Here is a 14,356-nt window from a genome sequence, read left to right on the forward strand (position 1 = left end):
CAGGAAATGACAGATGCTGGTGAGGATGCAGAGAAAGGGGAACCCTCCTACACTGTTGGTGGGAATGCAAGCTAGTTCAGCCACTCTAGAAAACAGCATGGAGGTTCCTTAAAAAGTTGAAAATAGAACTACCCTATGACCCAGCAATCACACTACTGGGTATTTACCCTAAAAATACAAATGTAGTGATCCAAAGGGGCATGTGCACCCGAATGTTTATAGCAGCAATATCCACAATAGCCAAACTATGGAAAGAACCTAGATGTCCATCAACAGATGAATGGATAAAGAAGAGATCACATATATATATATACACACACACACATATATACATATATGTGTATATATATATATAATGGAATACTACGCAGCCATCAAAAGAAAGGAAATCTTGCCATTTGCAATGACATGGATGGAACTAGAGGGTATTATCCTGGGCAAAATAAGTCAAGTGAGAAAGACAATTATCATATGATCTCCCTGATATGAGGAATTTGAGAGGTAAAGTGGCGGGTTTGGGGGATAGGGAAGGAAAAAATGAAACAAGATGGGATTGGGAGGGAGACAAACCACAAGAGACTCTTAATCTCACAAAACAAACTGAAGGTTGCCAGGGGTAGGGGGGTAGGGGGGTAGGGAGAGGGCGGTTGGGTTATGGATATTGGGGAGAGTATATGCTATGGTGAGTGCTGTGAAATGTGTAAGCCTAATGATTCACAGACCTGTACCCCTGTTGCTAATAATACAGTATATGTTTAAAAAAAAATGTAGGTTAACTTCAGTTCCCATTCCTTCACCTTATTCCCAGAAATTCCAGTTAGGCCCCAATAATCTGTGAAGCACCTGGGGCTGGGGATCTGAATATTCATGGCACCTGGACCCTTCTTCCCAGTGATGCCAAAGGCTCTCCTTCTGTACGGATGTGGATGCCAGCTGGTATGAGACAAGCCTGCTGCTGCATAGACTGTCAAGTGGACTGGCTTGACTTGGCCAGTCTCAGCCCAAATCCAATCATGTCCTAATCAGGTTTAATTGAGATTAATAACCTCTCACAACTGGCTCTAGGTATTTCATCAACAGACATCCTGCTAAGAAAACTGCTCTGTGGGCCTCCATTCTGGCCAAATAATTTCCACCTTCCTCCCTCCCCACCCTGGCTCCTAGCCCATCAGACCACCCAACCCTACAAGAACAAAAGAAAATACCAAGGACATTTTCAGGACCCAAAGAGGATGGGAAGAGCAAAAGCAGGAAGACTACTGAGTCAGAAATATCAAAGCCCTGGCATGAGCCTCTTTGTCCCACTCTGATAGCCCCTATAGAGTAGATTCAGGAAAGTTCTAGAAGCATTGTGACCATGACTGTTAGGCTATCTGCATTGCAGCTAATGCTTCCTGGCTCTGCTCAAATGGGCTGCTAACTAGACTAAAAGGAAAAATCAGTCATTCATTTCCTTAAAAGATAATTGTTAAGCACCTCCTCTGTGCCAGGGCACATGGAAGACTGGGAGAAGCGGTTAGTCCAGCTGACACAGCCAGCCAAAATGGATAGCAGAACAAGATGAGCCTAGAGAACCACAAAGGTTGGATTATGCCATACACAGAAAGAGGGTTGGATTTCCTCCTGAGCACAGTAGGGAGTTACTTATGAATGCAGGACACCACCTTCTATGGTCTGAGGAAGATGCCTGGGCATAAACTTTACAGCATAGTTCCTTCTTTTTACTTTGGAGGAACACTCCCCTAGAATAAAATAAGTTTATTTATTCATCCATCAATTATATACCACAATAATAAAACTTAACTCTCCCACAACACCAGAGAGATCAGTCTCATGTGGTCAATAGGAAAGTTTGTCCTAAAGAACTGCTGTAGTCTTCAGTCTGCCTAGGGACAGCTCCACGTCCCAGCTCCATTTTCCTGGGGAAAAAAAAAACACAGTTTCTGCCCTCAGAAGGCTGGAGAGAAAAGGCAGGTCAACCTGTGATTCCACAAACAGGAAAAGCCCCTATCAGACTCCAGTTCTAAGGAACTCAGGACTTCAGAAGGAAACAAATGACGTGAAAGGAAATGAACTTCACACTGGAATGAGAATCATGAAAATGTACCACACAATACTTTTCCCACATTTTGAACTCCTTCAGAGGAATTCCCTGCTAAAACAGTGACCCAGAAGTCAGGGCTGTCAGAGTGAAAAGAAGGAGGGATGGATCTCTCTGCTTTTTCAGACCAAAAAGCAAGAAAATTCCCCATCTAGTTTACCTCATCCCCATTAACTCGGACTCTGCATGGGCTTTTCACAGAAACACTTTTCAGAGAATCCTAGCTGAACACTTCAAAAAACTTGAACACTGGAGATGCTTTTTTGACGGGGCAGAGAAGGTAATAGCTTTGGTCTCGAGAGTCTTCATTGGCACCAACAACCCATTGTGAGCCTGTAAGTTGTCCCAACCCCTGGGAAGAGCTTTTCAGAAAAACTGGAAACGGGCCCCTGCCTTACCAATTGAGGCATGAATACTGTGCCCATTACCCAAAGTGCCAGGTATGAAGAAGAGAACATGGGATGGCGGTCACAGTGAAAGCTGCAATTACCACCAGCTCCGGCTCACCTCTGTGCTCCCCTGTCCCCACTGACTTTCTATCAGGTGTTTGTTTTTTTTTTTTTCCAAACCCACTGCAACTTAAGTGTTGAGCTGGGTTCCTGTATGTTGCCAGAGTTCTCTTACCAAAACCTTCTAGGGAAGCCAGAGGCCCCAGTTCGTGCCCTATCTCATGCCTCTTGTCTGAGAACATTGGGTGGGGAGTCCCAAGACTTGCCAAAGTTTCCTGTGAAAAGGAAAAGCCATTTTCTGGACAGCAAGGGGTTCAAGAGGACTTTGAACTTTGAACAAGAGGCCTTCGGCTGAAAGGGAACCAAGGGCTAGGTGAAGCTTATGATTCCGGAGCTCTCCAAAGCTTACAAATTTAAACATCAGCAAACAAGCAATTGATGACACAAACTCAATTTGTTCCATCTTCTCACTTCCCACTGCCTTCACCGAGCATAGGGACTGGCCATCGGTGTTCTGGACTATCAGAGCAGTGTCCGCCTCAAGGCTTGCCCCTCCTACCCAGCTCCCAGACTGGGACTACACATCCATTAGAGTGGCTCTTCTCAAACTCAGCTGTGGCCATGTCTCTCCCGGAATGAACACTCTTCAACAACCAACCACTGCCTGTTAAAGGAAGTCCAACAAGCTGCCTAAAGCAACATGCATGGCTTTTTGTGATCTGTCACTCATGACCCCCCCATCCCAGTTTCCCCTCCTCCCTACTCTTGTCTTCCCCCACAATGCACCTCCTTCCCATTTGGCAGAAACATACAACCAGCGACAACTCCCAGGATGTGCCACGGTGTTTTCATGCCTGTGCCTTTGTGTATGCTATTCTCCCTGCCTGGAATGCTTTCTTCCTCTGCCTCATCCATTCATAAAACTTCTCTCAAAATAGTCACCTAAATATTATGTCCCTCTGGGGTGCCTGGGTGCCTCATTTAGTTGAGTGTCCAACTCTTGGTTTCAGCTCAGGTCACGACACCAGGGTTGTGAGATCAAGATTCATGTCAGCCTCCATGCTCAGTGGGGAGTCTCCTGGAGATTTTCTCCTTCTCCCTCTGCCCCCCCACCACTCTGTCTCTCCCTCTCCCTCACACATCGATAAATAAATCTTTTAAAAAAAACTGTTCCCTCTGAAGACTTCTCTGATAACTGATCTCCTCTTCTGTTGACCAAATGACAAGTGTTGGTCTACTCCACTAGTCACTTAGAACATAGGCTAAAATTTCATCCTTCACCAGTCCTCTCTCCAATCTGTAGAATGAAAGGATCTTTGCATTGTCCAGAATCAGGGTAAAATCATTCCTGTTTTATAGTTGAAAAAACTGAGGTCTAAAGAGGTAAGATTCACAATGCCAGTTGACAGTAGACTTGGATCTAGACATCAGTTTCAATTTACCCAACTTCTAATCCAGAGTATTTTCTTTTAAGTTTTTAAAAATTTCTTTTCAGTGTTCCAGAATTCATTGTTTATGCACCACACCCAGTTCTCCATGCAATACATGCCCTCCATAATACCCACCACCAGGCTCACCCAACCTCCCAACCCCCCACCCCTCCAAAACCCTCAGATTGTTTTTCAGAGTCCACAGTCTCTCACGGTTCATCTCCCCCTCCAATTTCCCTCAACTCCCTTCTCCTCTCCATCTCCCCATGTCCTCCGTGTAATTTCTTATGCTCCACAAATAAGTAAAACCACATGATAATTGACTCTCTCTGCTTGACTTAGTTCACTCAGCATAATCTCTTCCAGTCCCGTCCATGTTGATACAAAAAGTTAGGTATTCATCCTTTCTGATGGAGGCATAATACTCCATATTGTATATGGACCACATCTTCCTTATCCATTTGTCCATTGAAGGGCATCTTGGTTCTTTCCACAGTTTGGCAACTGTGGCCATTGCTGCTATGAACACTGGGGTACAGATGGCCCTTCTTTTCACTACATCTCTATCTTTGGGGTAAATACCCAGTAGTGCAATTGCAGGATCATAGGGAAGCTCTATTTTTAATTTCTTAAGAATCTCCACACTGTTTTCCAAAGTGGCTGCACCAACTTGCATTCCCAACAACAGTGTAAGAGGGTGGTTCCCTTTCTCAACATCCTCTCCAACACACATTGTTTACTGTCTTGTTAATTTTGGCCATTCTAAGTGGTGTAAGGTGGTGTCTTAATGTGGTTTTGATTTGATTCTCCCTGATGGTTAGTGATAATGAACATTTTTTTCATCTTTCTGTTAGCCATTTGTATGTCATCCTTGGAGAAGTGTCTGTTCATGTCTTCTGCCCATTTTTTGACATGACTATCTGTTTTGTTTGTGTTGAGTTTGAGGAGTTCTTTATAGATCCTGGATATCAGCCCTTTGTCTGTATTGTCATTTGTAAATATCTTCTCCCATTCCGTGGGTTGCCTCTTTGTTTTGTTAACTGTTTCCTTTGCTGTGCAGAAGCTTTTGATCTTGATGAAAACCCAAAAGTTCATTTTCTCTTTTCTTTCCTTTGCCTTTGGAGACATATCTTGAAAGAAGTTGCTGTGGCCGATGTCGAAGATCCAGAGTATTTTCTACCAGGACTCCCTGCCCACAAGGGGCTGGGCCTGCCCATTTCCATAGAAGGTGACATCTTCAACCTTAAATCCCATTCAGCCAGAGTAACATGATACAGAGGTCTCTGGAATCTGGGCCTCTTCTGGGAACTGCCATGTTCCCTTGGAGCCTTCTCCCATTTCCAGGGAGCTCAGAAGACTCCCAGACAGCAGCTTACTTCAGGATACCTATACTCACCCAAGTTCCTGAGGTCCCTGGAAGACCTCCCTCAAAGTACTGTTTTCCAAGGAGTAGAAAGATGACCGAGTTGCATGACCTTGGGCAGACGGTCAAGGGAGAGATACGGTATAGGGGCTGAGAGCACCTGTATTCTCCACATTGTCTTAACCTCCTAGAGTCATAAGTATAGAGAAGGTCATCAAAAAGGAGCCTTTAATTACCTGCAGGTGTCCCAATTAAGCAGTATTGCCTTCCCAATTAGCAGTCCCTTCCATTGGAAATCATTAGGCTTAATTCCATTTCCCGGGAAACATCTTAATCAAGCAAGCTCTGTCCCCAACTCCTGAAGCAGGCAGACTGTTGCTGTTGTCAGCCTGGCCTTGTCTGGTCTAGATGATGCTGCTAAACTGGGCTTTGGGTCAATTTCCCAATTAAACATATCCCTTTAATTGCCCTGTTTTCTACTGTTTATGGCCAAACCAAGGATCTGTTTCTTTCATTATTTGCTAATGGTAGATCATGTTCAAAGAAAGCCCTTCCTTAAAGAAGGAAATAAATTTATTCGATGAAATCATCTCTTATAAAAAATAAATCTAGAACACTATAGGGTGAGAGCTACAAAGCACAGCCTGTTTTCAAGATGTAACTTGAAATCTACAGGTGCCTTTACTCCCAAAGTCAAGGTAGCCCCCAGTTACTGTCCTCATTTTTTCTTCACTATTCCCCAGAATCATTATATTGAGGGTGACAACCTTAGGAGAGAGGGGATTGTTCCAGGTGCATATGTCCATAGAGGACTCTCCAAGCTCTGTCTTTGAATCTTAAATATTTGAATCAGAAGGTGACAGAGAGATATAGGAAGAAGCAAAGGATTCGGAGGTGTCCCAGCCCAGACGACTGTCAGGGGAATTATAGCCTATTACACATCAGCACTGAATCCATCTGCTGACCACCAGCTTTGTAATTTTTCTACAGATCCTCCTCCTCACTCCGTGATCCAATTCTCTTGTCCCAAATTCAGAGCCCCAATCTCATGTTGATAAAGAACTCACTGCCAACAGAGGGGTTCATTTTTCATCTACATGAGCCTGAAATCCTTCACGCTGCAACGCTGGCAACGCAGTTTTCTTCCCCATCCCCAGCATAGCATCCTCCTTGCACTCTGCTGGTTTATCTCTCTCCTCCTTTTGCTCCATTCTCAACAGACATAAGCCCCCAGGAAAGGGGAAAGGGAGGGAGGCAAAGTACAAGATAGAATTGGTTCAATCGCAATTTAGAATCCCTCGAAACTTATCCCTGAAAACCTTACAAAAACATCTTAATTTTCACTCTGAAATAGACTGAAGTTCAAATCAAATTCTCTTTCCTTTAACTTTTTTTATATCTATGTTAATCACATTCTTATGAAATTGAAGAGAGAGAAGTGTCCCTCTTCCTGGTAATAAATTTAATATGGAGATGATTAGAAGTGCATTTGTCATTGTTGCCTGGAGAGCCTCATGCATTAGCCCTCCAGAAATTAGATCAACACGTAACCATCCCTGCCACTCCCCGGGTCCTCACCGCAGTGTCGGCCTCTGCAACAACCACCTGCTACTGATTTTTTTTTCTCAAATTATTTATTTTTTTAAATTTCAAAATTAGCTCACCTTAACTCATTACTATTCAATACTTAGAGACAAACTCCCAAACCCTAGAGGACTCTGGTCCTAATAGGTTAAAAAAATTATGTAGATACATATAAATATATATATATACACACACACACATATACACACACTGAAGACTATCCATATATATATACACACACATATACATGTATATACTATACATATATATGGATAGTCTGACGTATGTATATATGTGTGTGTCTATGTGTATTTGTATATATATGTGTGTGTGCATATATATAATCTGAAGCATATATATCTGTGCATATATATGTGTTTGTGAGTGTGTATATATATAGTATATATATATATACACTATATATATATAGTGTGTGTGTGTGTGTGTATATATATGTGTATATACATATACACACATATATATATAACCTGAAGTCAGTTGCTTTCTCTTGACTTCTACCATTTCTTCCCTCTCTTTGCAGTAGACAAAACTATTTAGATCTGATAAAGCACCTGGTCTGTTATATGAGCTTCCTTTTCTCCCCTATAGAAATCCTGATTGAAAATGTCGCTGCTCCAATAGTGGTCTAGAGACATTTCCCGGGCACAAGTCACAATTTGTCACTGAGTTCGCTTTCAAAGCCTCCTGGTTGGAAAATGGGACTCTTCAGATTTTCCTTAACAATGTCTCAAGTCAGCCCTGAGAATTCAGATAACCTACGTCCCATACCTTGTGCCCCATGCTGCTCAGGCCTCTGTGCTAGGTCCAAGGATTAAGCCATGTAAAAGCCTTGTGACAATAGCAGTCAAAATACTAACACTACTACTAATTATAGTTAACATGTGAGTCCTCACTATGTTCCAAAAACAATCAAAAGACTTCTCCCTGTATTATTTCATTTATATGATAGATAGGGAGATAGTTGTCCTATATTATTTCATTTGTATGATAGAAATAGATAAATTTCATTTATAAGATAGATGTGATAGATAGAATGAAATAATAGATATATTATTTCATTATATGATATAGATAGACAGATATTACTATTATCTTCATTGTATGGAAAGGGAAACTGAAGTTCAGAAAAGTCAAGTAATTTCTTCCAGAACATATAGCTAGTAAGTGTGCCCAGGACTCACAATCAGGTTGTTCTATTGCCAAGATGCTTGAAACCTCAGAGGAGACAAGGAAGGAAATTAACACTGAGCTGGGATTAGCATCTATCTTATGTACTGAATTCTATACCTGTTCTGCCTCTATGAATGCAAATTAATTCATTATATTAGATTGGAACCTGGACTCAGGTTCTGACTTCAAGTGAATCACTTTCCCTCTGAGCCTTAGTTCTCATCTATGTAACGAGAATATTGGACTGAGTGATCCCATGGGAAACTTCTAGCTCTTATAGTCTGGGAGTCTAAGTAGATAAGAAATAGATGGTACTATGGACAGTCCTTTAAAGTTGGAGAAGACTTGGAGTTGATCTAACCTAGTCATGCCAAGTGCACTGCATATAAACCACCACTTTCCTATACTGTGCCCATGGCAGACATCACCAATGGATCACCATCTTTCTTACTGATTCCAGTTATAGATTCAGAATCCTTTACAACTCTATGCTAAGAAAGCAATGCAGTGAAGCAACAGCACGTTGGATAAACCTACTTGCCATCCCAATGTTTACCAACTGTTCCAATTTACAAGTGGGGAAACTGAGGTCCACAGAGAGTAAGGGATTCAATAAACATCTTTTGAGCAATTAATATGTCACAGGACTTGTGTTAGATCTCAAAGATAAAAAGATGAAAAGGACACTGTCTTGTTCTCTAATGACTAAGAATACTCTGTAATGAGTATTATTTGACCATGTGGGAAGCCAACTAACTTGACTAACAGATTCATGGAAGGCCTCTGGCAGGAAGCAGTACTTAAGCTAGACTTGAAGGGAAATAACAGTTTGTCAGATGAATAAGGGGCAAGAAGGCCATTCTAAGCATGGAAGACTCTAACAACGGAAGAAAGCCCAGCCTACTCAAAGAGTTATAAGTTGCTAAGGATAGCTGAAGTCTTGGAGCAAAAAATGCAGTGAGTTAGGAAATGATGAGCAGAGAGGAGGCCATGAAGCAGTACCCAGCCATGAAGACCCACACAAGCCATACTACTGAAGCTGTCCTCAGAAGACATGCTGCATTCCTCCCACTGAAAAGCAGGGTCTTTGTCCCCTGCCCTTGAAAGATGGCAGGCCTGTAACTGCCATTGTAGTACTATGGAAAGGATGCCATATGACTTCTGAGCCTAAGCCATGAAACACCATGCGGCTTCCACCTTGTTCATTGGAACTCTCATGCTTCAAGCCATGAGCCACTATGTAAGAATATCAAATTCCTAAAACCACCACATTGGAGGGGCTACATGTAGGTGCTCCTCCTGAAAGCCCCAGCTAAGCCCAGCCTGCTGGCCCTCCCAACCAAAGTGCCACATATGTGAGTGAAACCATCTTGGACTTTAGACCAACCTACTACCAGCTGAACACCACCAAGTGACCTCTGATGACCCCCTCAGCTCACCCCTGCCTGAATTCCTGACAATTTATGAGATATAATAAAATGGCTGTTATTTTATGCCACTAAGTTTTGGAGTAGGATTTTTATGCAGCAGTAGGACACCAGGACAGCAAAGGAACATAGAGAGTTTTGGGAAGGGAAGTAACATGGTTAGGTTTGCTCTGGAAGTAGCACTCAGGTTGCTGCGTGGGGAATGATTGACAGGTAGAGAGAATGGAGCAGAATAACCGTGGGGCTGCTGCAGTTGTTCAGGTAAGTGGCAACCAAGACAGTGGCAGGGAGATAAAGAGACATGCCAAGCTGATCTGAGATATGCGTAGAATGTAGAGTCTACAGAATGCAATGAATGACGGGAGGAAGGATCAAAAAGAGTCTCACTCTTCTGGCTTAGGTGACTGGGTGGATGATGGTACCCCATGCTGAGATGGGGAACACCAGAAGGAAAGCATGTTGGGGAAGCTTGGGGAGAGGAGCGAGTCTCTTTTGTTTGTTTGTTTGTTTGTTTGTTTTAAGATTTTATTTATTTATTTGACAGAGAGAGAGAGATCACAAGTAGGCAGAGAGGCAGGCAGAGAGAGAGAGGGAAGCAGGCTCCCTACCTAGCAGAGAACCCGATGCGGGGCTTGATCCCAGGACCTTGAGATCATGACCTGAGCTGAAGGCAGAGGCTTAACCCACTGAGCCACCCAGGTGCCCCGAGAGTCCCTTTTAGATGTAGCAGTTGAGACAGTGCAGCATGGAGCAGGGAGAAGCTAGAGCGTTCAGGAGATGCGCATGTGCTAGAGTCTCACATGTGCAAGCCATCCTCTAAGGGGTAGCAGCGAAAGTCCTGAGAGCAATGGAAGGACCAGATGTCTCACTGCAAGGAATGAGAAGAGAGAAACTGAGGGCAGAATCACAGGGAGTAGCAGAGCAGAGACTGAGCATGGGCACAATACAGCCTAGCCACCTGAAATTGTTCTTCCCAGGTGATTCCCCCCAAAAGTTGCTTACCACCCCCTTTCTCTTGTCTCCTCTCTCCTGTCTCCTAGCCACTCCATGCCTTGAACATGACAGACACTGAGGCTAAGGAAACATGAGGCTAGTCTCTCTTCCTCCTGCTCATCAGAATTACATACGCTATCCCATGCCAACTTCTTTAATTTTTTAAATGCTCTGTTCTACCCTCTTCTAACCATTCCCTCCAGCCTGATTGTCTTCTTTTAAATGCTCCTCATTTCTTTCCCATTTCATTTTCTTTCATCTGCAACCTGCTATTAAGGTTGATTCCCCCCCAGCTATTTTGATACCAAAGCAGCTTAATCTGTTCTCCTAATTAACTTGTGATACATACACAGGGTCCAACATTTCCTGCACAATAGTATTCTCTCCATGATCTCCATGGCTCCCCCACAGAATGGAGTTTTCCTCCTTCCCATATTCCTCATTCTTCCCTCCTGTTCCCATGGCTCCTCCAGCCAGATCTTTCTGTCCACATTTGGGAGACCATGGACCTGGACCCCAGGCCTGCCAAGTGACTACAGTAGCCATCTTTACAGTCATTCCATGGAGTGAGACATTGTCTCCATAAAGCACCTATTAGAACGCACTAAGTAGCCACTATTCACTATTAATGGTTTGTAAGATAATCTTTCTTCAAGAAAAGTATAGCACACAGAATATAGTCAATAATATTGTAATACACTTATAATGGTGAGCATTTCGTAGTATGTATAACTGTTGAATCACAATGTTGTACACCTAAAGCTATCTAATACTATATCAACTATACTTCAATTAAAAATTTAAAAATACTCTTTGCTGCATCTTCTGCAAGAACGAAGACCATTCTTAGCCATCAAATGGTCACCATTCCAGAAAATGCCAACATCCCTCTGAAGGGACGCACTGTTATGGTGAAGGGCCCCAAAGGAACCTACAGAAGGCTTTAAGTCATGTCAATGGAGAACTCAGTCTCCTGGAAAAGAAATACAAGAGGCACTGAGTGGACAAATGGTAGGGAAATGGAAAGGAATTGGGAATCACATATAGAACATGATCAAGAGCATTTCAAGGGCTTCCCTTATAAAATGAGAACTGTGTATATGCTCACTTTCTCAGCAATGTTGTTTATTACTCAGGATGATGTTTCTCTTGATGAAATCTGAAATTTCTTGGATGAAAAATACATTTGCAGAGTTCGGATGAGCCCAGGCATTGTTTGTGCAGTATCTCAAGTCCAGAAAGATGAGGGTTTTTTTTTTTTTTTTAAGATTTATTTGTTTATTTGGGGGAGAGAGAGAGAAAGTGGAGAAGAGGGGAGGAGCAGAGGGAGAAGGAAAGAGAGTCTGAAACATTCTGCACTGAGCACAGAGCCTGATGGGAGTTGATCTCACGACCCTGAGATCATGACCTGAGCTGAAACCAGAAATCAGATAGTCAACTGACTGTACCGCCCAGGTGCATCAAAATGAGTTAATTCTTAAAGAAAATGACAGCAAACTTGTATCAAACTTAGCAGCTTTGACTGAGTAAGCCACAACAGTTAAAAATAAGGATATTTTAAAATTTGGGGATGGTATAGAAGTTTCTGAAAAAGGAATACTTCATCAGGCTGATGAGTAAGATTTAAGTTGTCCAGCTTTAGAAACAGCAAGATGCTGGATGATTTTTCAGACTTATCTGTGATATTTTAAGGTTGTAATAAAAGCTGTGTATTGATTTGAGGGGATTAAAAATTAAAACAAATAAAATAAATAAAAGCAAATAAACAAATGTTTTTTAAAGAGTTAACAAATTCCAGTGGACTAAGGAAACTCATTCCTAGGGGAAACTCAATTAAGACACTGAATGGAGGAACAAAACTCAAGTCCAAATTAAAGAAAGGTAGGGATGAGCCGGGAGAGTAAACGGCTAAGTCTGGGGTGTGAGGTGGGACATTGTGAAGGTAAGTAGCTCAGAATTGAGACAGAGTTCCCCTTGTTGTAGGGTGCCTATGCCATGTAGAGGCAGTACAGTAGTCTCAGAGAATCTCAAGGACCTTGATTCCCTCCAAGTGCCTTCTAAACAAGTGTGTACACACACACATCCTGTATCATGTTGCCTGATAAAGTTAATGAGCCTGAGTTGGTCAGACTCGCCTTGGAACTTGCATGACCAGCAGTGCACAGCCCCAGCACAAGACACAAGAGTAACAATCTGAATTGAAAACCAAAATGTCATGTCTCTTTTCACAAAACTCATTTTGTTAAACCTGCTGACAACTGACTTAATAGACTACATAAACTCATGTTTGCCTCACGACAATTCTGAGCATTTTCCTTGCCTTAAAGAGGCTTAGAGGCAATGCCAAGAAAGCTAGACAATGTTCTAACTTTCCTAATATTCCCAGGGTTCCCTTCTAGTCTCAGACACTGAGGACCACCCCCATGAAGCAGATGTTATCACAGGATGACATATGTGGAGGGATTTACACCAGCTGTAAGATGATAGGTCTCTCATGAATGGCTCCTCTAACTTTGGATGCCACAACTTTCCACAATGCTTCCCACTGTGCTGCACACCAAGGGGTCTCTGAGTGCCATCCATGACATCATCGAGAGGTGGCACATACTGTCCCTTGACATAATCCGGGGAGGTTGCAATATTGCCCATGATGTAATCCAGCCAGAAGCTACACCAGGGCTTCTTCTGAAAATACCTGGTTTCTTAATCCCTAGAACAGTCTCTGTGGTCTGAGTTCCTATCCCCAACTGCCCCTAAAATGAAACATCAGCCCCCAAAAGGAAGAATCCATTATTATCTGAACTGCAATCAATGTCTGAAAACCCTCTGAAAAACCTACAACCACCTGTGGCCTGCTTCTCTTTTTATGAAGCCCACACCCTCCTGTCTAGCCTCCTAGTTCTCTACAAGAGAATAACAGGAAACTCACCATCACACTTTATTACACACCTCCCTGCTCCTTCCCCAAGAGAACTTGGGCTATTCCAAATTCTCTTCGCAATATGTATTAGGCTCCTTTCAATAAAGTGTATGGAAACTGGAGTCCCAAAATTATTAAAGAAAATACACTTCCTAGGCAAGAATGTATTTATTCTTAGAAGTAATCTTCTCTATCTTCCCTGTCCTTTGCACTGCTAATAACTTCCCTAATTGAGTTATGATGATATCGTAGGTTAAATCACAGCTAATACAGTTAGAAGAGAGTCTAGGCCTGCATAATCCTATCAGAGCTGTGGTTAAACACACACCTGCTTTCGGAATGTCCCAAACCTCATTTCCAAAGGCAGAAAAGTAGAGAAACTGGAGAGACGTGTTCTTGCCCTAAGAGGTAAAATATTTGTCACAGGTGGTTGATCTGGGGGAAATACAATGTGGCTAAGAACATGGCTTCTAGACTCTAGTAGACTAAAATTAAAATTTACTGGCTCAGCCACTTAACAGCCACATGGCCCTAGGCAAGTTATCAACTTTTTTGAGCACCTGGCTTATTATATGTAAAATGGAGATGACAACAGTGTTTACCTCAGGGGATTATAAGAGAGAACATTATAAAGTTCCCAGCACTGAGCATGGCACAAGGGAAACACTCGATGAACAGTAGTTATTAATAATACATTATGCTGCAGATGACTCTTATTAACTTTGAGCTTTGAGATTTGGTTCAGAGGCTGTTCTTGGGATGAAAGAACTAAGTGTCTTCCAAAACTTTGCTGGTTAGCAACCATGATTCAGCTGTGGTCTCAGGAACCTTATTCATTGCCCAGCAATGTGTTTTGGTGCCACCAACCTTCAGTCATCCTTCCACCCTTGGATTGCTA

The sequence above is a fragment of the Lontra canadensis genome, unplaced genomic scaffold (genome assembly GCF_010015895.1).
Source record: "Lontra canadensis isolate GAN:19392208 unplaced genomic scaffold, GSC_riverotter_1.0 scaffold99, whole genome shotgun sequence".
Lineage (NCBI taxonomy): Eukaryota > Metazoa > Chordata > Mammalia > Carnivora > Mustelidae > Lontra > Lontra canadensis.